This window comes from Theropithecus gelada, chromosome 10 (assembly GCF_003255815.1).
Source record: "Theropithecus gelada isolate Dixy chromosome 10, Tgel_1.0, whole genome shotgun sequence".
Lineage (NCBI taxonomy): Eukaryota > Metazoa > Chordata > Mammalia > Primates > Cercopithecidae > Theropithecus > Theropithecus gelada.
Window position 1 is genome coordinate 35,048,715 of NC_037678.1, and position 27,645 is coordinate 35,076,359.

A 27,645-nucleotide genomic window follows, 5' to 3' on the forward strand; every position below is an offset into this window, starting at 1 on the left:
TCTCATCTTTGTTATTTGTTCATTCTTTCCTATTGGGGTGATACCTATTATTCTCTGTCTTTTTACATTCCAAAGATATTTCCTTTACTGTAGAACAGGGGCATCCAAGGGAGAATACAGCCACGAGTTCCTAGTCTCTATCTCCGGCATCACTGATAACACCAGTGTCACTCAGCTGCTGAGTGAACCAGTAAGGCCCTTTCCTCATCCCCCTTTCCACTTATTACTAGAGACAGAACATAAATGTATGACTGCAGGCTGCTAAAAGCCTAAAACAAAACAGAACCATAACAACCACAAAATAAGGTGGGTTGGAAAAACTTGCCATACAAAGCAACCAGGTCTGGCTTATATATACCACATCACTTCTTCTTTCCCAAAACAGCAGTTGGGCTTAAGAGAAAATGTCCAACTTTTAGTATTTCCCTCAGTATAGAATGAGAACAGTGAAACATATTTTCAAAGGTTTGGCTTTTTTGGGCTACTGCTGATGACTAGATTCTGTCTCCTCCAATAGGGAATGCTAAAGGAAATGATCGAGTAGTGAGGATGACAATTGATGACTCCTGAGAAAAGAAGTTGCATGCTTATCACAGCATCCGAGAAACAAACACTGCAATCAACTGCGGAAGCAAAGGACTACAGTGTCTGGAAAACAATGGGAAAAATATCTGTACCTTAAAAATACACACACAAGCCCAGAGAAGACACATCGAAGACCCTGTTAATGAAGCACCAAAATGTACAGCCTCACTGATTGCTGTATTATCTTGTAGTAAGAAAGTTTGTACATACTACAATACACAGTTGTTGTATAAATTTCTGAGTATCATCAGAAGATTGGGGAGCATACAGAGAAGGCAGAAAACATGTCCCAATTGAAGAAATAAAATAAACCTACAAATATTTAGCTTTAAAAATCTTTGTTGACCTTTAAAGGTCAAAATTTGTAGGTTTTTTCTTTTGTTGTTGTTGTTGTTGTTACATTATATAATTTAAAAAATCAAAATAATTATCAAAGCTCCTTAATGAGACCGGCACTCTTCCAGTCCCCGGGGCCCTGGCAAGGGAGGAGCCTCGAGACCGTGCGGGACACCCAGGTGGACCCCCAGCCCATGCCCAAAGCTCAGAGCAGGAGCAGGGACCTGGCTGCACCGGGCCAAAGCCGTCTCCACCGGCAGTGGTCGCGGACTCCGGGCGCTCCAGAACTGGGGTCATGATGAGATTTGTTGATTGCGCTATGGTGGCTGAGTTGCAAGAAAATGGGTTTCATCACCTTAAATGGTTTTCAACCAATGAAGCTGTATTCTCTTAAAAAGACGGACAGCCCATCGTGTAAACTATAGAGTTTGTGAACAAATTTATATTGGGTTCATAGTGGCATCATGAACGCAGACTCCTGTGAGTTCCTGTAAGTTCTTAGAGGACTGCTTTGCCTTTTGATCTGAGAGTTGCAAAGTTTGGTAAAGAATGGCCCTTGTGGATAAGCACAAAATCAAGAGAGAGCGATTGGACAGATTTTGTGAAGGAATTCGTCCCCAGATCACGAAAGGCCCCCTGCATCCCCGCCCCGTGGTGGCGCTGCTGCATGGCTGCGACTGCACTGTGAACATGCCCATCCTGAAGGACCTGGCCACCGTGGCCTTCTGTGATGCACAGTCCAGGCAGGAGATTCATGAGAAGGTTCTAAATGGAGCTGTGGGCACCATGATGTACCACACCATCACCCTCAGCAGGGAGGGCCTGGAAAATTCAAGGCCCTCAGAGTGATCGTGTGGGTGGGCAGTGGCTAGGACTAAGGAAGGAGACCACTACCACTTCTGCTGCCCTCCTCCCCCGACCTTGCCTAGTTCACAAGACAGGAGGAAAGAGAGAAAGAAACAAAAGTAAGATAAATAGCCAGACAATCTTGGCACCACCACCCGGCCCTAGGAGTTAAAAAAAGTAATAATGATAACATCAACACCTGACATAAACTACTTATGTTATCTGTAAATCCCGGACACTGTATGAAAAAAAAAAACACTGTAAAACTTTCTGTTCTGTTAGCTGATGCACGTAAGCGCCAGCCACGTTTTCCCATGCTTGCTCGATTTATCACGACCCTTTCACGTGGACACCTTAAAGTTGTAAGCCTTTAAAAACGCCAAGTATTTCTCTTTTGGGGAGCTCAGCTCTTAAGACGCGAGTCTGCTGACACTCCCGGCCAAATATAAAACCTCTTCCTTCTTTAATCCGGTGTCTGAGTAGTTTTGTCTGCAGCTCCTCCTGCTACATTTCTTGGTTCCCTGACCCGGAAGCAGCTGATTACGCACGGTGGAGGCAGCCCCTTAGGCAGCTTGTGCCTGCCCTGTAGAGCATCCCTGAGGGGGACACTGGCCAGCTTGAGCGATGCGGATCCTGAGAGTGCTCCCAGGTAGGCATTTGCCCCGGTGGAACTCTCCTCAGAGCAGTGCACAGCAGGCCCCCGTGGAGGATCAACACAGTGGCTGAACACCGGGAAGGAACTGGCAATTTAAGTCCGGACATCTGAAACTTGGTAAGACTGGTGTTTGGAACTTGCCCACTCCATTTGAGTGGAAGCACGGCCTGATCACCCATGGTGTGGCTGTACTGGCACTTTGGTTTTTGTTTTTGACTTGACTTGAATTAATTGCTTGATACTTTGGTTTTTGTTTTTGACTTGACTTGAATTAATTGCTTGATACTTTGGTTTTAGTTTGGATTTTGACTTGACTTGAATTGCTTGATAAACAGGCATGCCTTTATTGGCACTTTGGTTTTGGTTCTGATTTTGGTTTGGCTTAAATTGCTTGACAAACAGGTGTGCCTTTAACAACACTTTGGTTTTAGTTTTGATTTTGATTTACTGTCAATTAGATGAGTGAGTGACTTTTTACCCTTTCCTTCTGGTAATGTGAATGTTGTTTTGTCTTGCGAGAAAAATAGGTCAGACGTAAAGTAAGCCTACTCCGTTAGGAACTGTGTTAAAACATTTCAAAAAGATAAATTTCAAAAAAATAAAAGGAAAGTCATCAAATCATCAAAACTTACTCTATTAAAATGCATGTTACAGAACCTTAAGAAAGGTTTTGCAGGAGGTTATAGAGTTAAGTTAACCCCTTAGAGGTTAAGATCTCTGTGTGAATTAGAACTGCCCTCTTTTGGTGTTGGATGGCCCACCGAAGGAACTATAGACAAGGAACAATTGGCCATGTATTTAAGGTGGTGACAGGGCTCGGAGGACAACCAGGGTACCTAGATCAAATTCCTTTATATTGACTCATGGTCAAATATACTATAGACAAAACCAGCATAAATTTAGCCCTGTTTAACAGCTTATTGCAAAAAAGCCAAAAGGAAAAGTAAGAGCAGCTTCACCAGCAGACAGAGTTAAAAAGGGAGTCCCAGAAACAGCAAGAGAAGCTAGTTTTGCAGGAGCTGCCAGAGATCATGGAAATTCTTTCTCCGTATGTCCCAGCCTACCCCACTTTACTAAGGCCCCCCTCAGAAATGAGATTCAGGAGCTAACACGCCCCAAGTTTCACCTCAAAGGGCAGGATTGGAGCCTTGAGAGGCCAAGGAAGGAAGCTAAGATAGTCAAGTGGGCAGTCTCAGATCTGGTCTTGCTCGAGCTATGAAAATGCCTCTCAGGGAGATGCGAGGACCTGTCTACTGTAATGACCAGGCCCACATCAGCGGGGGGCAACAGACTTTCATCTATCAGCCCTTTTCAACCATTGATTTACTAAACTGGAAACACCCTAAACCCACCACCTTGCTCCTGGCAGCTAGAGCCCTGTCAAGCATGACTGTGTAGAGGTGTTGGACTCAAGTTTACTTTAGCAGACCTGAACTCTGGTAAAAGCCTCGGGCATCAGTACACTAGGAGGTATACGTGGATGTGAACAGCTTCATCAACCCACAAGGAGAGAGATGTGCAGAATATGAGGTGGTAACCCTGGACGCTGTTGTTAAGCTGAGCTCATTGCTTTAATTCAGGCCTTAGAACTCAGTAAAGGTAAGAGTGTAAACATTTACACTGACTCTCGGTAGTCCTGTGTAGCCCTCCAAGTGCATGGTGAATTATATAAAGAAAAAAGCCTGTTAAACTGTAGGAAAAAGGGAAAAAAAGACCCAGAGAATGCAACTCAGCTTCAGCGTTTGCAGAGGTACTGAGAAGCACTTCTGCAGAGGCTAACAGTTGGTAGAAAAAAGCAAGTAATATAAAAAAGATTCTAGGAATGCTTCAAGGAGCTGACAAGAGCCTAAGTCAGTTTTATAAGAGACTCTATAAAGCATTCTGGCTTTACCCCCCATTTAACCCTGAGGCTGCTGAAAATCAGTATATAGTGAATACTTCATTTGTAAAGTAAGCCCATGGTAATATCAAGCAGAAGCTGCAGGCATGAATACCACCTAGTCTATAAAAGTGGCCATCGAGGTGTATGTTAACTATAATCAAGAAACAAAACTGAGAAAGAGCAACAGAAAAAAAAAAAAAAGACTAAGAGTTTGTGTAAAAAAAGAGAAATTAGCAATGTGAGAGGACATGGGCGTGGATGTAGATATGAAAGAAGTCAAGTTAGGCATGGATTCAAGAGCCGGACAAGGCTAGAGAGAGATTAATGTGTGAGATGTAAAAAGAAAGGACACTAGAAGGGTAAATGTTCAAAAAGACAATAAAGGAAATGGCCAAGGCTACAAGAAAAAGAGGCCATCGGCCAAGGGCTGCCGCACCTTGGAGGAACCAAATACTGATCTGATCAGACTGACAGGAGCTGAAGAATGTAAAGACTAGGGCAGACTATGCACCTTCTCATTAGGCTCCCAGGAGCCCATGGTCACATTAGAAGTTAAAAGCAGGCCGGGCGCGGTGGCTCAAGCCTGTAATCCCAGCACTTTGGGAGGCCGAGACGGGCGGATCACGAGGTCAGAAGTTCGAGACCATCCTGGCTAACACGGTGAAACCCCGTCTCTACTAAAAAATACAAAAAACTAGCCGGGCGAGGTGGCGGGCGCCTGTAGTCCCAGCTACTCGGGAGGCTGAGGCAGGAGAATGGCGTAAAAACCCGGGAGGCGGAGCTTGCAGTGAGCTGAGATCCGGCCACTGCACTCCACCCTGGGCGACACAGCGAGACTCCGTCTCAAAAAAAAAAAAAAAAAGAAGTTAAAAGCAGTAAGATTCTGCCGTATCTGGATTCCAATTTCTCACTGAAGGCTAAGCCACTAAATAGAGTTACAAAGGGGGGTTGGGGGGAGAAAATCCCCTCCTCTAAGAAATTTAAACAGGAAAAAGAGCCATACCTTGTGAAAACTTGCTTATAGACTTTACAGAACTGCCCTATGCTGGAAGCTATTGGTACATGCTAGTGCTTATTTGATCATTTAAACTAAAATCAGGTTTTTGCCTATAGTCCTCCTCCAAGTCAGGTGCACCCTCACCAAACAAACTAGGTATTTGCCCTATAAGATTTTGTTTGGTTGGCTACCCCCAAATCATAAGTTAAAGGTGACCTCCAGAAACTAAAAAAATTAACCTTAAGAAATAAAATGCAGGTTTAAAAACATAACCATAGTGTTCATAATTAAATAAATGAAAATGTCTATAAGCCTGACACCGCTTTAAATCTAGTGACTCTGTTTAAACTAAAACCTAATTTTTCTACAACCCATATAGGATGAACCCTATACTGTAACCTTGTCCACTTCCACTGCTGTTAAATTTGCAGGTGTTGCGTCTTGGATCCACCACAGTCAGCTAACACCGGCAGCTCAGGACAAGTGGATCGGCCAACAGGACACAGATCATCCAACCCGGCTGATCCTGAGATGAGACCAAGCTGCTGCTGAGGACGACAGCCCTGTTCTGGTCACTCTGGAGGCTGACCAGTCTACGCACAGCTGAAGCTTGAGAACTCATCTAGCAAGTAAATGTAGTTAAAAATCTTAATAGTTTTCCTGCAATACTAACTCTTTTCCTATTGTTCTGTCACGGTGTTCAATCTTCTTCCCAGGTAAGGACCGCTTTTGTCCTTGTGGGATATGAATATGCTGTACATTGTTTTGTTGTTGTTACCCCCCCATAACCATGCTAGAAGAAACACCTATGTAAGGTGTCCCCACTGTACACGTACTACTTAGGAAACCCAGACCCATCCAGCCTAGCAACAATTCTTAGTCTTACAGTCATTCTTTAAACATATAAATCAGAAGTTACCAGAAACTCTTCCTTTAGCAAAAACAGAAAAAACCTATTTCCTCAGTTGGCTGAAAACATTGCTGACAGCCTGGATGTTTCTTCATGTTATATTTATTAAAAGGCTAATATAAGAGACCAATGGACTTGAGAAGCAAAAGAGTTAATGCCTCAAGATTACTTTAACCCTTTCCCCAAACAGATGCCCCAAGTTCAAGCATCTGGCTCTTAAAAACTTCTGTTATTAAAAAATACTGTGTTACTCACTAAGAAAAAGCTTTTAAGACCCAGTGACAAAACTAACCTGCTTAGAACATGACAAAGTTGATACATGTGCCTGTACAGGTTTAACACAGGTTTGATCCTAGGTCTTCATTTAGAAAATAGTTTCCAGCTATAAAAATTTAAAACCCTCATTATAATTATATTACTGGTAATAGAAACTTGCTTGCTGCTCCCCTGTGTATTACACTTGTTCCTTCAAATGATAAAAGGTATCGTAGCTACCACAGTTCATCAGAAAACTTCAGCACAAGTGTATTACATAAAACACTATCGCTCTGTCTCGCAAAAAGACTCAGAAAGTAAAAATAAAACTGAGAACTCCCACTAATTACTGAAAATTCTCAAAGTGGGGGATAAGGAAGGAAACCACTACTACTCCTACTGCCCTCCTCCCCCCACCTTGCTTAGTTCACAAGACAGGAGAAAAGAGAGAAAGAAACAAAAGTAACATAAATAGCCAGACAACCTTGGCACCACCATCCGGCCCTAGGAGTTAAAAAAAGTAATAATAATAACATCAACCCCTGACATGAACTACTTGTGTTATCTGTAAATCCCAGACACTGTATGAAAAACAAAAAACAAAAAACAAAAAAAAAACAGAACACTGTAAAACTTTTTGTTCTCTTAGCTGATGCATGTAGGCCCCAGTCACGTTTCCCACACTTGCTCGATTTATCACGACCCTTTCATGTGGACCCCTTAAAGTTGTAAGCCTTTAAAAAGGCCAAGTATTTCTTTTTTGGGAAGCTCAGCTCTTAAGAGGCGAGTCTGCTGAGGCTCCAGGCTGAATAAAAAACCCCTTCCTTCTTTAATCCAGTGTCTGAGGAGTTTTGTCTGTGGCTCCTCCTGCTACAGGACAACGTGGACATCAAGGCTGCTGGTGAGCTCGTAATTGCTGTGTGCAACATCCCGTCTATAGCCATGGAAGAGACAGCGGACTCCACCATCTGCCACATCCTCAATATGTACTGGAGGAACACTTGGCTGTACCAGGCACTGCGGGAAGGCACGTGGGGTCAGAGTGTGGAGCAGATCCGAGAGGTGGCCTCGGGAGCGGCCTGCGTTGGTTGGGAGACACTGGGCCTCATCAGCTTCGGTGGCACGCAGCAGGCATTTGCAGTTCCAGCCAAGGCCTTTGGATTCAGCGTCATATTTTACAACCTCTACTTGCAGGATGGGATCGAGGGGTCCCTGGGTATGCAGAGGGTCTTCACCCTGCAGGATTTGCTGTGTCAGAGTGACTGCGTCTCCTTGCACTGCAATCTCAACGAATATAACCACCACCTCATCAATGACTTTACCATAAACCAGATGAGGCAGGGAGCATTCCTTGTGAACGCAGTCCGTGGTGGCCTGGTAGACAGGAAGGCCTTCGCACAGTCCCTCAAGGAGGGCAGGATACAAGGGGCAGCCCTGGAAGTGAATGTGTTGGAGCCCTTTAGCTTTGCTCAGAGTCCATTGAAAGACGCCCCGAATCTCATCTGTACTCCTCACACTGCCTGCAAGAGCCAGCAAGTGTCACTGGAGATGATGGAGGCAGCTGCCACCGAGATCCACCAGGCCATCACAGGTCGCCTGCCAGGAAGCTTAAGAAACTGTGTGAACAAGGAATTCTTTGTCACATCAGCGCTTTGGTCAGTAGCAGACCAGCAAGCAATTCATTCAGGCATCGTGGGCGTGGCTTCAGGAGGACTTCCTGCAGCCATGGAAGGATCATCCCCGGAGGCATCCCAGTGACACACAACCTCCCAACAGTGGCACATCCTTCCCAACCGCCCTCTCCCAACCAGCCCACAAAACACGGGGACAATCAAGAACACCCCAATGAGAAATTGCAGAGAATGCCGGCAGATTATCACTCAGATACACTTGGGAAAAAGAGACAGTGACAAATAGATGAAATAAGAGAAAAAGAATCTGACGGTCTTTTTAGCAGATTCTGGAAATAAATATCATTGATGTTGCAGTGTTAAAACTACAAGAGCTGGAAAACGGAAGATATCATTTGCTTACGGAAGCTCTGAAAGATTAGGGTGTGATTTATTAACGACCAACTTCTGTTATTGTGTGTTAAGTTTTTCACCTGTGCATCAAATCACAAATAATAAATAGAACTTTTTCCTTTATCAGTCCCTTGGCCACAGCAGGTCCTGAACACCTTGCTTAGAATGTTGCATCAAGAGTTCAAACATCAAAATAAAAACCATGAAGAGGAAATCCCCATCCTGTGACTTGAGTCCCTTCAGTCTACAGGGACTGCTTGCCGCTTTTTGCTAATAGGAAGATTACATTACTAGAAAATGTGGAGTAAGCTGTTTGCCTGTGGTAGACACCTGCATGCACAGGATTGAAGACAGTACCGGCTCCTGTACAGAGAAACGTCTCTCACATCTGAACTGCATACTGAGTGGGCAAGTTGGTTGTAAGTTCAGTAAAAGCATCTGATAATGCAAGAAAAAAAAAAAAAAAAGGTGTTTCCTAATGTCACAGGAAACACTTTTAATGCAACTTGTCAGATTGTCTATGAAAAAATCCACTTTTTTAGACACTGATAAAGTCTTCTTTTCTTCAAGTGGTTTTTTTATACAAGAACACTTCAGATGTATTGGATGTGACTGATTTTAACAAATCCTATTAGATTTGTATCAATTAGTTACATGTTCTATTCATAATCTTTTGTGAATCATTTGCCTTTTTGTTTAAAAAGATAGCCTATTTTGAGCCTTTGCATATGTACATTCCTATTTTTGTGACAAAATAAAAACTATAAAATTGTCCCAATCAGAAAAATAATGGCTATCAGAAGTATTTTTTGTTTAACGTAAGTTACTGTTACTGTATTTGTTTATTATAGAGGTGGACATTTAGCATTCGGTGCAGTTTTCAATCAAATGTAATTAGAAAAAACTGTTTAATGAACAAAACAGAACACAGACCAAAAAAGAATATTAGAAGACGTGATGCATGAAGAAAATGAGATATCAATAAAAATATTTTTAAAAACCAACAGAAATTGTGAATCTGAAGAACACAATAACTATATTAAAAATTTCATCAATAATCACAAAAGCAGACTTAATAAAGTGGAAAAAAATAGACAATTGATGACATTGTACTTATCAATACTGAGTCGTGAAAACAAATTTTTTTAACAGAATAGAGAAAAAAAGATGAAATATGGGACTTACTGTGCACTGCCAAGTGGACCATTGTATTTATAAAAAGAGTCTTAGAAAAACAATATAGGAGAAAAGTAATAAAGAGGTTATTTTTAAAAAGCAGTTGAGAACTCCCCAGATGACAAGGTAACTAAACAAGAAGAAATACTGCCAAACAAAAGCCTTCAATGGGAATAATTTCACTTCAAAAAAAAAAAACAAAAAACAAAAAACAAAAAACTAAGCCTTTCCAAAATAAATAAAAAGTTGAGTGTGTTACGAACCACTAGAACAGTCCTAAAGGAAATGTAAAAGAAAGTCTATCACGGCCAAAAATGAAATGATGCTGCACAACATCATAAAAGTAAATGAAAATAGAAAGCTCTCTATTAAAGGTAAATATATAAACAGGTATAGAAATCTCTACTGTCATAATGATAGTACAGAAAACTTTCAAAATTTGCTATGGAGTTTAAAAAATGAAGCATAAATCTGCGTAAATGTGTGTTCACAGATACTCAATAAGAAAACATAATATGTGATATTAATAACAAAGTGGGGGTATAAAGAGGTACAGTTTTGTATTCCATTGAAATATAGTTGTTATATACTGTCATAACTTTAAGATGTTTTATGAAGTCTTTATTTCTCAAGATATTACAAAAAAACCTGTAGAAGGTATGCAAAAGCAAATGAGAAATTGAATCATGTCACTACAAAACCAACAAACAAAAATAAAGCAGTAAGAGAAAAAATGACAAATAACACATCTACAAGAAACACAGAAGACAATTACAAATAATAATAGTAACTTCATTAACTGCAGTCATTACTTCATATATAAAAAGTTAAATACCTTAGAGAAAATGAATAAAATGATTTAATGGATTAAGAACAAAGAAGATTCAGCAATGTGCTCTCTCCAAGAGTCACTTTAGCTCTAAGGACCCAAGTAAGTTGAAAATAACAGTATAAAGAAAATATATTTTATGCAAAGAGTAGCTACAATTGGAGGGGTGTGGTCATAATTATGTTAAAATATATTTTAAGTCATAAATTTTAACAAGAGACAGATTGGTATTATGTAACCATGAGATGGATTAACTTGCAAGGAATCTATAACAATAATTTATAAATCATATTTATATAATTTGAAAAATTGGCAAAAATATACCATTGGGATTTTGATAAAAATTAAATTTTTGTGCTACTATAAATAGCACTGACATCTTTCTTGCTTTCTTTCTTTCTTTCTTTCTTTCTTTCTTTCTTTCTTTCTTTCTTTTTTTTTTTTCCACAGAGTTTCTGTCTCCCAGGCTGGAGGGCAGTGGCACAATCTCACAATCAGTTCACTGCATGCAACCTCCTCCTCCCAGGCTCAACTGATTCTCGTCTTTCAACTATGTAAAACAAATATTGACAGAAGTGAAGCAAGAAACATATAGCAACACAACAATTGTGAACTTCAAGACTCTACTTTCAATAATGACTAGAATAGTCAGATATAATATCAGTAAGAAAGCAAAACCTGAACATTATAGACCTAAATAGCATTTTCAGAACTCTGCAATGGAAAGCAGAAAAATATGCAATATTCTCAATCATACATGGTACATTCTGTTAGGATACATGTCTTATTAAATTTAAGAAAACTGAAGCCACAGAATGTATATGAAACTAGAAATAAAAAGCAAGAAAAAGTGGCAAATACGTAAATAAGAGAAAATTAAGCAAAATCTTACATATAGTCTTCCTCAAGTATCAGGTGATTTAATATTGTTAAGATGTCACGGCTGGTGCGGTGGCTCATGCCTGTAATCCCAGGACTTTGGGAAGCCAAAGTGGGTGGATCACTTGAGGTCAGAAGTTTGAGACTAGCCTGGCCAACATAGTAAAACCCCATCTCTACTAAAAATACAAAACTTAGCTAGACTTGATGGTGGATGCCTGTAATCCCAGCTACTCAGGTGACTGAGACTGGAGAATTGCTTGAAGCTGGGAAGTGGAGCTTGCAGTGAGCACAGCTCCCACCACTGCCCTTCAGCCTAAGTGACTGACTAAAACTCCATCCCCCACCCCCCAAAAAAAGTTGTCAGTACTACTCATGATGATATAAAAATGTAATGTAATTTTATCAAAATCTCAATGTTTTTTGTTTTTTGTTTTTTGGTTTTTTTTGCAGAATTTTTGTGTGTAATTCTAAAAGTTGTTTAGGAATTGTGACTAGCCAAACACCCGTTAAAAAGAACAAAGAGGCATTACACTTTCTGATTTAAAATCATGATACAATGCTACAAAGATAAAAACAATATGCTACTGCCACGAAAACAGATACATAGATGATGAAACAGAATTACAGACATCCCAGAAATAAACCCTTACATATATGATAAAATAATCTTCCATAAGCTTTTCATGACCACGCAATAGAAAAACAAGAATCTCTTTAACAAAGAATTTTCAAAATTGAATATTTACAGAGAAAAAAATAAAGTTGGATGCTTCCTTTGTACCATATATAAAAAGAAATTTTTTTTTAATGGATTCAATACTTAAACATAAAAAATAATAAAATTCTTAGAAGTAAACATAGGGGAAAAGTTTATGGCATAAGTCTTAAAACTCTTTGCCTAAGTATGACATCAAATGCATAAACAACATGGAAAAGAACAAAAAAAAAAGGAGACTACATTAATCTTCAAGTATTCTACACATCAAACATTTAGTGACATACAAATGTCACCTAATAAGTGGGTGAAAGCTGGGCATGATGGCTCAGGCCTATAATTCTAGAACTTTAGGAGGCAAAGGCAGAACAATCACTTAAGCTCTAAAATTTAAGACTAGCCATGAAGACATAGCAAGACCCTATCTTGTATAGGGTTATATATGTGCATACATACATACATATAACAAAAAAGAGTAAAAATATTTTCAAATCTCATATTTCATAGATGTTAATTTTCAAAATATATAAACTCCTAAAACTCAACAGCAACAAAAAGCTAATAACTTAATTTAGAATGGCAAATGTTTGAAATGACATTTCTCCAAAGACATACAAATGGCTAGCATTTAAAAGGATACTCGACATTATTCTTCGAGAAAAATGCAAAGCAAAGTCACAATAACCTGTCACCTCAAACCTATTTTTAAAATGGTATGAAAGCTCTTCAAAACATTTAAACTGAGATTATTATATAATCTAGCAACTCCCTTCTGAGTATGTATTTAAAATATGCAACACATGATCTGCAAGAGATATTTGCACACCCAAATTTATTGCTGCATTATTAACACAAGCCAAAAAGCAAGAACAACCCAGATGTCCCTTGACCAATGAACAGATGAATAACAAGTGGCACATACACAAAGTGGAATATTATTCAGTCTTTAAAAAGTCACATGATATGACAATTCTTGAGAGTATCATGTTAATTGAAATAAGCCAGGAACAAAGTGACAGTGTATGATTCCATTCATAATCAGGTATTGTAAGTAGACAAACACATAGGAACAAAAATTAGAATGGTCAAGGGCTGAAGGGTTGGTGAAATGGGCAATTGTGTTAAAAGGCATTTAATTTTAGTTTTGCAAGACATAGAAGTTCTGCAGATCTTTTGCATAACTATGTGAATGTACTTAACACTAATGAAATATACACTTCAAAATAATTGAGGGTAAATTTTACATTATGTGTTTTTACCACAATTACAATTTTTAAAAGAAAAAAATATAGTTATAAAGCTTTCCAAAAATTAAATTTTGTTCACAAAAGATTTTCTCTCACACAAAGGAAGTATAGACTTATAATTAAACGCATGGTGAAATTAAGACTATTTCAATGACTACTCAACTACACAAGATAAGACAATCGTTGAAAATCAGCCAAAAATACACAAGATAAGCCATAAGCAAAGTTGGAGACATATTCATAGAGACAAACACATATATAATTTAATTTGGAAAACATATGACCGATTTATATTTTAATTAAACCCAACATTAGTTTCCTGAGTGAAATTTGGTTTTCAATTTGGGTGAATGAAGACCTTTCTGGAGTTAAACGGATTCTTTGTTCTCTGTTTCTTGATACGGACCTGTGCTGGGGATTGATCAGCTGTTCAAGTGCAATGCACTCAGTTTTGGTTCTGTGCCAGGATTAAACCTGTGATATTTCACATTTCATATATAAACCCCGATGAAGTGTTTCTAGGAGATGGCTGCCCCATAAGCTACGTTTTGCTAAATGTTTACTATGAGTCTCACCATCATCCTCTTGAATGTGGTATTGTAACTAAAACTCTTCAGGAAATTCTACTTAAAACTAAAATCATGTATATTATAAGAAACTCTCCTGATTTCAAATGCCTCTGTCATGTGTTGTCTGCAATCAGCATCCTCTGTTAAAGAAAGTAGAAAGGAGAGATGAGGAAACCGACAGTGTTACTGAATGGGAGATAGAGGTGAGGATGCACATTGTGGATGAAAACATGAAAGTTATTTCTACAACTCAATCTTGTAAGTATCTGACTGCTACGCTCCCTTGTGTATCAAATGATATACCTTTACTGCAAGAGAAGAAACTGCGCTGTTCACCTTGACATTGAGAGGCAATTTGGAATCTCTGTGGTGATTGCCTAGGACTGAGGATTTAATGTGCTATTTTGTGTAAAACTTAGAAGCAGAAATGGGATTTAACGATCTTAACTATTATCCATCTGAAAAACCTAACTTGTGGTTTTAAATAAAATACCATGCTGCCTTCCACTAATCCCTTTTTAAAATAGGAGCTGCCCCTGCTTTTAACTTTATGAAGTTTAATCTATGAATAGATTGCATTATTAAAAAATTTTTTTAAATCCACATTGACTTGAAGTGTACGGGCAGAGTTGGAAACTATAACATCCAAAATTATAATACATAGGTAAAACCCAAAATAAAATCAACTGCTGCCCTGGAACCTATTCTAAATAATTGAGATAATTAAGACTGTAATATGGAATTGTAAAGAAAAATAAGAAAAACATTTCCTCACAAAATCTTGTATGCAAACTTTTTTTTTTTTTTTTTGAAACAGTTTCACTCTGTCACCCAGGCTGAGATGCAGTGGCACGATGTCGGCTCATTTCAACCTCTGCCTCCTGGGTTCAAGCCATTTTCCTACCTCAGCCTTCACTGAGATTATAGGCGCCTGCCACCACACTCGGCTACCTTGTATGCAAACTTGATCTATCATTTATAAAAATTTTTTTTTTAGACAAGTACAATATTCTACTGTGACTTTGCATTCATGAATTTTGGGTGTCTTGAATCTTTGACATGTAGTGTATGACAGTAAAATTTTATAGAAAATACACAATAACCATTAATAAAAGGCTCTAATAAGAGAATTTTAATGCATAAGGATTGAAAAGACACCATAAATAATTTCCATTATATTTTTAATATGCTGATGCTATTCTTACACAAAATTAAAAGGCTGGGTAAGTTGTGGTCGCTCACACCTGTAATCCCAGCACTTTGGGAGGCTGAGGTAGCAGATTGCTTAAGCCCAAGAGTTCACTACAAACCTGGGCAGCATTCGGCGATCCTGTATCTATAAATAACAATAATAAAAAATAGCCAAGTGAGCTAATATACATTTATGGTCCCAGCTACCCAGGAGGCTCAGGCAGGAGAATTGCCTGAGTCTGAGTGGTCAAGCTACAGTGAGCTGTGATTATGCCATTGCATTCCAGCCTGGGTGACACAGTGAGACCCTGTTTAAAACAACAAAACTGAACTAACAATTAGTCAGGTGTAGTAGCATGCACCTGTACTCCCAGATACTTCAGAAGCTGAAGTTAGAGAATCATTTGAACCTGGAGTTTGAGTCTGCAAGGAGCCATAATTGAACTACTCAACTCCAGTCGGGGTGACAGAGCAAGGCCTTGTCATAGATAGCTAGCTAGATAGATAGATAGATAGATAAAATACAGCTAGAGAAAGAGTAAATTTAAAAAACAATGTAGTATGATGTAATTTTTAAAATAAACTTTATGTGTATCACTTAGAAATTTATAGAACGGGCTGGGCGCGGGGGCTCATGCCTGTAATCCCAGCACTCTGGGAGGCCGAATGGGCAGGTCACGAGGTCAGGAGATCGAGATTATCCTGGATAACATGGCGAAAACCGGTCTCTACTAAAAATACAAAAAATTAGCCAGGCGTGGTGGTGGGAGCCTGTAGTCCCAGCTACTCGGGAGGCTGAGGCAGGAGAATGGCGTGAACCCGGGAGGCGGAGCTTGCAGTGAGCCGAGATCGTACCACTGCACTCCAGCCTGGGTGACAGAGCAAGACTCCATCTCAAAAAAAGAAAAAAAGAAAAAGAAAAAGAAAAGAAAAGAAAAAAAAATAAGTATATGGAACATAGCCAGAAGAATAAAAAACAACCTCTTAATAGTTTTTCTCAAAGGAAAAAAAAGTGAGTTTGAAGAGAAGGGAATAAAGGGGAGACTTTCAGTTTATTATGTTTTTATTTTTTGAGGCAGGATCTCACTTTGTTGCCCCGATGGAAGCACAGTGGCATGATTACAGCTCACTGCAAAGTTGGCCTCCCAGGCTCAAACAATCTTCCCACCTCAGCCTCCCTAGTAGCTGGGAATACAGGTGTACATCACCACAACTGGCTAATTTTCATATATTTTATAGATAGAGGATTTTACCACGTTGCCCAGACTGGTCTTGAGCTTCTGGGCTCAAAAATTTCACCTGCCTTGGGCTCCCAAAGTGCTGGGATTGAGCCACTGAGTCAGCCAAGGATTTTTGTTTTGTTTTGTTTTTGAGATGGAGTCACATTCTGTTGCCCAGGCTAGAGTGCAGTGGCATGATCTCAGCTCACTGTAGCCTCTGCCTCCTGAGTTCAAGCGATTCTCCTGCCTCAGCCTCCTGGATAGCTGTGACTACAGGCACTCGCCACCACGCCCAGCTAATTTTTGTATTTTTTTTTAGTAGAGACGGGGTTTCACCATGTTGGCCAGGCTGGTCTCAAATTCCTGGTCTCATAATCCACCCGCCTGCGCCTCACAAAGTGCTGGAATTACAGACATGAGCCACCGCTCCCAGCCACCAACCAAGACTTTTACTTTATAAAGATATTTATGATGTGTTCTTTTCTTTTTATAGTATGCATTTCATTTATAATTGTAGATACAAAAAAAAAAGGCGATTGTTACTGTCTGGCATCAAGGCAGTAGTATTATCTTCATCAATATTTGCACTTCATGAGTAGAAACCTGTAAGGGAAAGCCCAGAAAAACTCTAAGGCAAATAAATTATGCTTGCAAAAAGTGAGAGGATTATCTTTTTATAATAACCAATATTCCAGGTGAGAGCTGGTCATGATCTACCACTGCTCCATCTCACTCGATAACTCTCACACCTGCCAGGGTAAGAAGGAACAGAGAGAAGGAAAAATGCCAGTGAGTTTTCTTTCCCACTAAGCACCTATTTGGCAAATTTCCTATCATGAAGTAGAAGATGGACTAAGAATAAAACCTGTGCCCTTGCAGATGCTAGTAGAGATGCACAAAATAGAAAAGGAGGTAAGCCCACACACTGTGAAGGCAGAGATCCAAGTGTTCACATTAAGAAAGTAGTATCAGACTTCAAAATATGGGAAAGATATTTTGAATAATGTCAGTGAGGCCAAGCACAACATGCCCAGCTTCATAATCAATCCCATCAGCATTAGACTGAGGAGATCTACAGGTAACTATGCTTCTTCAACAAATTCCACTGCAGAGGAAGAGCGTGGAGTCTGACAACATGATACAAATGTCACCAGTGTGCAGTGACTTAGGCAGTGGGAGTGGAATCCCTACATATTCTCTGAATTGCAGTTACACAGTGAGTTCCCAGGAAACAAATGGAATAGAAAAGGCAATACAGGCCGGGCGCGGTGGCTCAAGCCTGTAATCCCAGCACTTTGGGAGGCCGAGACGGGCGGATCACGAGGTCAGGAGATCGAGACCATCCTGGCTAACATGGTGAAACCCCGTCTCTACTAAAAAATACAAAAAACTAGCCGGGTGAGGCGGCGGGCGCCTGTAGTCCCAGCTACTCGGGAGGCTGAGGCAGGAGAATGGCCTGAATCCGGGAGGCGGAGCTTGCAGTGAGCTGAGATCCGGCCACTGTACTCCAGCCTGGGCAACAGAGCAAGACTCCGTCTCAAAAAAAAAAAAAAAAAAGAAAAGAAAAGGCAATACAAAAGATACCACTATAAATGGGGTGAGCATAGCAGGTTCACAATCACAAATCTAAGCAGGAGACTCAAATCACAAGGAGGACCGAGATCTGTGAACAGCAGCTGTGGTGGCATCAGGTTCAACATTCTGAGACCGCCACTGTGGGCAGTGTCTTTGCAGGCACACTCAGCAGCAGTGTATCTGAACACAGATCCCAAGGCTCTTCATTAATTATTAAGATGACAGATGATGGATAACTTCATGTTACAACATCCCCACTAACGTTGTGGATAAGTGAATTCAGAAACCCCCACCTAAATACACAGTAAAGCGTAGGATGAGAATACTGCAGGATAGGGTAGGAATGGGGGCACTCGACCCCACAGCGTCTATTTAAAATAAGAGAATGGCCCTAGTGTTGTGCTGTGGTCTTCCTATATATAATTCCTTATTTTTCCAATTTCATAACTGCCATACAGTTTTTCTTCCTTTCTTTAAAAATGTGCTGACGAACCCATGTGTAATTAATCCTGAAAGGGGTTAATTCTTCATAAAGTACAGTAACATAATTCAATTGCTATGATGAGGTTTTTCGGGTTTTTTTTTAGAGTGTTCCATACTCACGAATCACAAATGAAAATTATAAGAACATATAATAAGAACAAGGTATTATTTTCACACAGAGTAATACCCAGGTTTGTACAGATTAGATGCATCACGAAAGCTGATATCATCTGGGAATCAAAGGAACCATCCTGAGGACATAAGGAACTTAGGGCTGTCGATTATTAAGAGGTTACCTGAAAGCAGAAGTTCTTCTGGGTTTTCATCTAGACAGAAAAATTTAACGGATAAGCCCCAGCATATTAAGGTATATTCCTAACAGCTGTGGGTGATTAACTTTCCATCCAAAGCAGTAAAACGTGATAGAATTCAAATGCTGCCCAAGTGCTCCGCACCTTGAAAGTCATTCCCACAAAGCTGGAGCACCACCTATTCCTGAGGGATCAGGTCACCAACTGTGTTTTGAGACACTTGTCAGTTAGGACTCAGTTGAGAGGAGGGTGGTGATTTCAAGTGTGAAATATCTAAACCATCATCTTTAGGTAGATTCTTATGGGTGGGAATTGTGGTTTTCTCCTCTGCTGTTAGCAAGTCCTGGGTAACGCAATAAATATCCTCTCTCACGCGTCAACTTCTGTATCACAAGAAAGGTGCCGTAGAGGGTGACATTTTCACGAAGGAGCCACAGTCCGAATCACCTGCTGAAAGTTCTGAAGTTGTGCAGGGGCGGGCCACCCAGCAGGTGGATGTCTCGGTTCCCATAGAGTTTAGAACAGCAGGCAGCTCCCTGGACTGGAAGACGCGCGATGCTCTGGAAAGACCCCCGGATATGGATGGGAGAGGACACCGAGATGTACAGAGGGCTGTGCGGTGAGGACCAGACCCCTCCGATTTGAGTAAAGGAGGTGCACTTCGCAGCGTCACACCGTCCTCACCGCCCAGCCCAGACCTGCCCCTCAAGTCCTCCTCCAGACTCCCTTGGTCGAGAGTGTGACACAGAATCAGCGGCTGGCATCACTTAGGAAGGGGCGAAGTCCACACTGCCCTGTCCCTCCCTCCAGGGCTGTGCACCACCGGGGAGGACAGACAGCGCATGCTGAGATTGTAGTCCGCAGATTCGCGGCCAGTGGGCTGGAAACCGTTAAGAGACCATAAGTCCCAGCACGCCTGGCTAGGGACACGCCTGGCTAGGGACACGCCTCTCTATCGTTCCCTCTGATACTACACACCACCCCCAAACCCAGCGCATCCGGGAGCCCCATGAGCAATGGGCTGGAAATAGTTAAAGGACTATGACTCCCAGGATGCCTTGCGAGGTACCCACAGTCTGGACTCTTCCTCTAGGACAGCCCACTGTCCCCAAACCGGGCACATGCTGGGATTGTAGCAGGAGGAGCGGCAGACAAAACTCCTCAGACACCGGATTAAAGAAGGAAGAGGTTTTTTATTCAGCCGGGAGCCTCGGCAGACTCGCGTCTTAAGAGCCGAGCTCCCTGAAGAAGAAATACGTGGCCTTTTTAAAGGCTTACAACTTTAAGAGATTCATGTAAAAGGGTCATGATAAATCAAGCAATCCTGGAAAACGTGATAGGGGGGCTACATGCATCAGCTAACAGAACAAAAAGTTTTACAGTGCTTTCTCATACAACGTCTGGAATTTACAGATAACATTAGTAGTTTTGGTCAGGGGTTAATATTATCATTATTATTTTAACCACCAGGTCCAGGAGGTGGTGCCAAGGTCATCTAGCTATTTATCTTACTTCTGTTTCTTTCCAACTTTTTGCTTTCTCCCTCTTCTCTTGTCTTATAAACTAGGGAAAAGGTGAGACGGGGAAAAGCTGGGAAAGACAGCAGGAGAAGTGGTGGTCTCATTCTATATTTCCCCCCTTTGAGAATTTTCACTTTTTTAGTGGGAGTTCTCACTCTCATCTTCACTTTCTGAGTCTCTGTGAGATAGAGCGATAGTGATTCATATAATACGCATGTGCTGAAGTTTTCTGATGAACCAAAGTAGCAACAAAACTTTTTATCATTTGAAAAAGCAAGGGTAATACACAGGGGAGCATCAAGCAAGTTCCTATTACTAGCAATACACCTACAATGAGGGTTTTAAATCCTCCTATAGCTGGAAACCATTTTCCAAATAAAGACTCAGGATCAAACTCATGCCAAACCTGTACAGGCACATGTGCCAACTTTGTCATGTCCCTGACTATGTTTTCAACCACCTGTCCTTGATCATCTATTTATAGGCAGCAATTGGCTAAGTTAAATTTTCCACAGACTCCTCCTTCAGCTGCCAGCAAGTAGTCCAAGGCCAGTCTATTCTGATAGATAGCATTTCTCATTTGGGTTTCCTGCCAAGCTAAAACAGTCAAAGCTCTGCCAGTTTCATTAGTAATTATTTCTAAGATGGCCTGCAACCGTATGATCCGATTGAGCATGTAAATGGGGGTTCAGTATCCCCATGAGCCATCTTGTGCCCATGTGGCAGGCCCATAATACTGTATGATCCTTTCAGGAGTCCACTCATTATCTTTCCAGTTTCCTATAACTATGCCTCTCTTTTCTTGGGAGGCATAGACAGGGAAACCTAGGAGCTCACCCATTTTTACAGGTAATAAGAAAAAGGATGGTTTAATAGTGCCAATAACACAACTACCTGTCCATTTATTAGGTAACCAAATGTAGGCTCTCTGCCCACATATCCAGTATAGTCCAGCAGGAGCCGTCCAGTCCTGATAAGATTCTGGATGAGCCCAGGCAGTTTTTAATTTAGAAAATTTACTAAATGAGTTCTTTTCAGTGTGATTTAGGCCCCACCAAGTAATTGCTTTTGTTGTGCTGTTGTACAACTTATGTTCTATACAATTAAGCTTTCCTACAGGGATGATGAAGTCTTTTCCTTCTCTAGCTACACAGTATTGTCCAATAATTGAGGTTTTTAGGACCCAGAAGTTGCTAGCTTGGGCCTTCTGAACTGGAATTATATCAGGAGCTGGATCAGTGGGCACCAACTCTCAGGCTTCCCAAGGCCATCGGTCTCCGATAGTGGTTCCCCCGCATACATAACAAGAAGTAACATTACGGGAATGAGCTACATTTTCTGCTAATTGGAGAAACAATTTTTTTGTCTTTTTCGGAAATTCTGGTGCTGGCAGATTCAGCTCCTCATAAAAGGTTTGAAACACTGGTTTGGGAGAGCGCCTGTAGACCTCCCCTTGGACTAAAATGGCAACGTGGGGGTTTAACCTTGTCCCATCGATCCCCAGGGTTACACGTTCTCCCTTTTTCCAATGGGGGTCTAGAAGATTGGTGATTATTAGTTCCACTGGGTTACAGTGACCAGCAGCACAGGAGGGGTTGGCTTCCCCCTTCTCAAGTTGAACCGGGTCCTTTTTGTTCTTTTTCCAAGTAACCCAAATAATACATGGCCAAAAGGCACAATTATCACAAACCCCTGACTCATGACAAACATACTTATTTTCTACTCTGTAGCTCCTTTTCCAGTTAAGAGAACCACATCCTCTTCCTAGCTTGTTACTATTAATGGCTGCACAAGCATCAAATCTTAAAGTTACTTGTTTGAGGATTTCTTTTTCTTCTGTTCTAGTTATTATTTTACTTGTATCACCTAGGAAAAGGCCAGTTCTTAATCTTATTTCAAAAACGGTGGTTGCAGAGGACTCAGATGGGTTAAAACACACATCAGGTTGGTCATTTCCCAGGCTACATACCTTTTACTGAGTGGCATTATACAAACAAGTTTATTTCAATGTTCCCATACGTTCATAATAACTATAGAACAGAAAGATTGTTTTAATTTGCTGTCCTACCTCAGTGACCTGATAAATACACTGGGAACAGTCACCGGTTTGAGTAAGGTCAATTGAAGTCCTTACTGTATAAGTCCAAAATTTAAGAAAAATGAATCCCACGATGAGATTCCTCATGCTTCGGCCATGCGTGGACCAGTCAGCTTCTGGGTATGACTGGAGCAGGGCTTGTTGTCTTCTTCAGGGTCACTCTGCAAGAGTTGTCCAGGCTTGGTCTTGCCCCCCAGGTTTCAGGCGCTGCAGGTTTTACATAGCTGTGGTGGATCCAGGCTGGGATTCCCTCTACCCTCACAGCGGTGGGAGTGGTCAAGATAACGGTCTGGGGTCCTTTCCACCGTGGGCACAAAGAGGCTACGTTCCAGTCCTTGATCCACGCTTGATCACCTGGGGAGAAAGGGTGAACTGGGGAGAATAAACTAACAGGGCATCTCTCATTTACCCACGCTGAGATTATTTGTGTAATTTTCCCTAAAGCCTGTAACTGTCACTGTAACTCAATTTCACCTAACTCTCAGGGAGTGCCTGGAAGTCCCCACAATATGGAAGGGGCCTATGATATAATATTTCATAAGGGGAATATCCTGTTCTTTTAGAAGGGGTACACCTAATTTTAAATAATACCATAGGGAGAGCCTGTATCCAGTTTAATCCTGTTTCCTGACATACTTTCCCTAAACTATTTTTGATAGTCCGATTCATCCGCTCCACCTTTCCAGAACTCTGAGGCCCATAGGCAGCATGCAATTTCCATGTGATCCCCGATACCTTTGCTGTCTTCTGTACCAAGTCAGCCACAAACGCCGGCCCATTATCTGAGCCGATCCCTAAGGGCAGTCCAAATCTAGGAATAAGATCTCAAAGAAGCACACGGGTTACTTCACGAGGTTCCTCAGTTCGTGTTGGATAAGCCTCAACCCACCCAGAGTAGGTACACAGAAGAACTAGTAAATACTTGCTACCTCCACACTTTGGCATCTCTGTGAAGTCCACCTGGAGGTCTTCAAAGGGGGCTGCTCCATAAGCTTGTATGCCGGGCGGAAGGGCTGGACCTTGTCTCGCATTATGCTGTCGGCAGGTAACACACTGCTGCGTCACCGTTTTGGCAAGGGCTGACAAATGAGAGATGTAGAAATACAGACCTAACAACTTTTCAAGTGACTCCTGACCTAGATGGGTGGTTTCATGCACATCCAGTACAACTGTAGCTCCTATCAGCTGTGGCACAGCTACTCTCCCATCTGGTAACCGAATCCATCCTTCCTCTATCACTTGTCCTCCCTCTGCCTGGAGAAAGTCCTTTTCTTCTTTAGAATAAGTAGGTACAAGATCAGGTGCTTGAGGGAGAAGGAGGGCTGTGACCGATACCTGGAAGGGGGCAGATGCTGCTTTTCGAGCCTCTGAGTCAGCGCGGGAATTCCCCAAACCCACCAAGGTGGAAGCTCGCTGGTGTTCTCTGCAATGCATAACTGCCGCCTTGTGGGGTTTTCATACTGCTTCTAATAATTGCAAGATTTCTTGTTGATATTTTATGTCCTTTCCCCCAGAGTTCAATAGGCCCTTTTCTTTATATAATGCTCCATGCACTCGAAGGGTTAAAAAGGCATATCGAGAATCAGTGTAAATGTTTACAGTCTTACCTTCACTGAGTTCTAAGGCCCGAATTAAAGCAATGAGTTCAGCTTACTTGGCTGAAGTGCCCTGGGGCAACGATCTGGCTTCAACAACAGTGTCCAGGTTTACCACTGCATACCCTGCACATCTCTCTCCTTGTGGGTTGATGAAGCTGCTCCCATCCACGTATAGTTCCCAGTCTACTGATGCCCAAGGCTGGTCTCAGAGGTCAGGTCTGCTAGAGTAAACTGAGTCCAACACTTCTACACAGTCATGCTTGACAGGGCTCTCTGATACCGGGAGCAAGGTGGCGGGATTCAGGGTATTACAAACCTCAATGGTTATGCGGGAATTCTCACAGAGCAAACATTGGTACTTGGTGAGTCTAGCATTCGTTAACCAATGATGTCCTTTAGTATTCATTAAAGTCACCACAGCATGGGGGGCCTTTATGTTCAGGTTTTGCCCAAGAGTCAGCTTATCTGCTTCTTGTACTAGCAGAGCAGTTGCTGCCAAGGCCCTCAAACGCGGGGGCCATCCTTTAGAAACCCCGTCTAGTTGTTTAGAGAGGTAGGCCACTGGCCTCGGCCAGGGCCCCACAGTTTGGGTTAAAACTCCAACTGCCATCTTTTCTCTCTCTGACACATACAATGCAAAAGGCTTTGTCAGATCGGGTAGCCCCAAGGCTGGGGCTGACAGAAATTTTTCCTTTAACTCATGAAAAGTTTGCTGTTGTTGGGATTCCCATAGGTTCCCGGTCCCCCCACCTTTTGTGATCTCGTACAAAGGCTTGGCTAATATTGCAAAGTTTGGGATCCACAGTCTGCAAAACCCCACAGCTCCTAAGAATTCTCTCACCTGCCTTCTGCTCTTAGGCTCCGGTAGATTGCAAATGACCTGCTTTCTTTCTGATCCCAGGCTGCGCTCCCCCTGTCGGACAGTAAATCCCAGGTAATGTACCCGCTGTCGGCAGATCTGAGCTTGTTTCCTTGGACACTTTATACCCACAGTCCTCCGGGTGCCAGAGTAGGGCATCCGTTCCCTTGGCGCACCCGACTGCCGTGGGGTGTCCCAGCAGAAGATCATCAACGTACTTGAGCAACACGCAGCCTAGGTCTCTGGTGGGAAACTTCTGGAGGTCTCGAGCCAATGCCTCCCCAAAGATGGTGGGGGAGTTCTTGAACCCTTGGGGAAGCTGGGTCCAAGTGTACTGAGTAGTGACACCTGACTCCGAATCTTCCCACTGAAAGGCAAACAGCTTCTGGCTCTCAGGGGCTAATCTGATGCTAAAGAAAGTGTCTTTCAGGTCCAAGCAGGTGAACCAGGTGTCCTCAGCTGGCAGCAACCCCAACAATGTATATGGGTTAGGTACTGTTGGATGTAAAGTCATTGTAGCTTGATTAACCAAGCGCAAATCCTGTACTGGCCTGTAGTCCTTGGTCCCTGGCTTGGGAACTGGCAGGAGGGGAGTATTCCATGAAGACTGACAAGAAACTGTAATTCCAAAGGTTCTTAGGCGCTTGAGATGGACCTGGATACCTTCAAGAGCTTCTCTGGGGACCGGGTACTGTTTTTGCCTAACCGGCTGGGCCCCAGACTTAACTCCTATAAGTACGGGGGCTTGGTTGACTGCCAACCCTGGAGGGTTGTCTTCCACCCATACTTTTGGCCACCGCTTAGTCAGAGCTGGTCTTATCTCTTGGTCCAGCTGAGTTAAGAAAAGTCTCCATTTCTCCTCTCAGGATACCATAAGGGTCATAATGACTCCTGTTCCAGGTAAGTTTAGCAGCAAAGAGCTGTGCTCTGTAAAATAGATAATGGCTCTCAGCTTGCTAAGCAAGTCCCTTCCCAACAAGGGCAAGGGACAGTCAGGCAAGTACAAAAACTGATGAATCACTTTATGTCCTCCTACAGTACAAGTCCGAGGCAAGCAGAAAGCTTGCTTTGCTGAAACCCCCGTGGCTCCGATTATGTCAATAGTCTTTTTGGATAAGGGGGCGACTGGGGTGGTTACTACAGAATGTTCAGCACCTGTATCTACAAGAAAATCAATGTCTTTACCCCCAACTGTCATCCTGACCATAGGCTCTTTGGGGGCACTTGAGCCTGGTCCCCCTCAGTCCAACAACCCTTCTGCCAGGTTGAGCAGGGCCCCTTCCTCCTTGTCTGGGGCCTCCTGCTCTGAGTCTCCTTGTTTTCCTTTTAGCTGAGGGCATTTATTCTTCCAATGTCCCATTTCTTTACTATAAGCGCACTGGTTACGCTGCAGACTCTGACAGCCAGGCTGAGTTTCTTTCCCCGGGCCGCCCTTCCCTTGCCTCTTTGGGGGGACTCCTCTAATTGCTGCAGCTAACAGGTCGGCATTTTGCCAGGCCTGGCGTTCATTCTCTTTGTAAGATTTTTGTAAGAATGTTCATTCTTTTTGTAAGATTTTCCTTACAGTTTACTGCATCCCTGTTTACAAACACCTGGTTAGCTATTTCTAATAACTGTGATGTATTCATCCCTGCAAACCCAGCCTATTTCTGCAGTTTTCTTCTAATGTCTTCTGCACTTTGACTAACTACAGCCATGTTAATCATGCGCTGATTTTCAAGGCTATCAGGATCAAAGGGAGTATACATATGATAGGCCTCACACAGTCTCGTAAAATTGTGCTGGACTTTCTTCTTTTCCCTGAATGATCTCAGAGACCTTGTTAACGTTTGTGGCCTTCTGGGCTCCCCTCTTTAGTCCTTCCAGGAGAGCTTCCCTGTATCAGTTCAGCCTTTGCACACCCTCTCTTTCATTTGGGTCCCACTGGGGGTCAGTTCCTGGTAACTGGGTCCTTATATACTCTTGGGGGTTTTGACAATCAGCTGGTACATGTTCCTCTAGCCACTTGGTTGCTGCTTGGAACACTCTCTGCCTTTCATCTGTGTTAAAGAGGAACATGAGCAACTGGTAGCAATCAGACCAAGTGGGGTTATGGGTCTGGATAATAGTTTGGAGCAAATCAATTAGAGCTTGTGGCTTTTCAGTATAGGACGGGATATTGTTTTTCCAGTTGAGAAGGTCGGCAGAGGTGAAGGGCTGGTACACAAAAACACGCCTCTCCACCATGTGACCATCCTCATCTATCCCAGTATACCGCTGCTCTCTCAGGGGCATTTGTACCCCCGTTTTAGGTCACAAACTAGCTGTCAAGGAGGGGTTTCTCCTGAGGCTTCATCTCCTCTCTTATCTACTCTGGGTGGCCTAGGGAGATGTTTGTCTTATAGAGGCACAAGCACTGTGGGCTCAAGAGTGGGGAGCCTCTCTCGCTGGTAAGGGGAGGGCACCACTGGGATCACTGGTGCCATCTCCTGCAATGGATCTTCTGATGTTGGGTCGAACAGAACTTCAGGAGTTGATTCCCCTCGGCGAGTGGAGCGGGATCCTTCCTTGGCTATCTGTCCCTTTGCTACTAGCACTGCTGCTGCCTGCCCTCTTAGCCACTGTGGGGGATCTAGCACCAGCTGTAACCAAGTGTCTATGTATGGGAACTGGTCTGAGTGTCCTGACTTACCAGTTACCTTGTGCCATACCTTAGAAGCAAGGGACCTGTCCAGGCTTCCTTCTGATGGCCAACTCACTTCTAATGTTGGCCAATCTATTTCACACAAAGTTCTAAGTTTTCCTGGTGTCATAGTAACCCCATAGTCTCCATTAAATCCCTTCTTAAAATTTTTCAACATAGTTCCTAGCAGAGTGGGCTCACTTTGTGTCTGACCCATGTT

General features: G+C 42.2%; 1 long non-coding RNA gene and 1 pseudogene across 2 annotated transcripts; one reads left to right on the forward strand and one right to left on the reverse strand.

The window, feature by feature from the left end:
* The first annotated feature begins 1,184 nt into the window (after positions 1 to 1,184).
* On the forward strand, positions 1,185 to 8,376 carry LOC112632426 (annotated as a pseudogene). The gene is made up of 2 exons (XR_003121397.1): positions 1,185 to 1,789; positions 7,339 to 8,376. The product of XR_003121397.1 is annotated as a C-terminal-binding protein 2 pseudogene (transcript).
* Positions 8,377 to 16,766: 8,390 nt separating this feature from the next.
* On the reverse strand, positions 16,767 to 19,604 carry LOC112633547. The gene is made up of 2 exons (XR_003121544.1): positions 19,062 to 19,604; positions 16,767 to 16,922 (listed from the first exon to the last, which is right to left on the reverse strand). It is a non-coding gene; the product is annotated as an uncharacterized LOC112633547 (long non-coding RNA).
* Between the last annotated feature and the right edge of the window lie 8,041 nt (positions 19,605 to 27,645).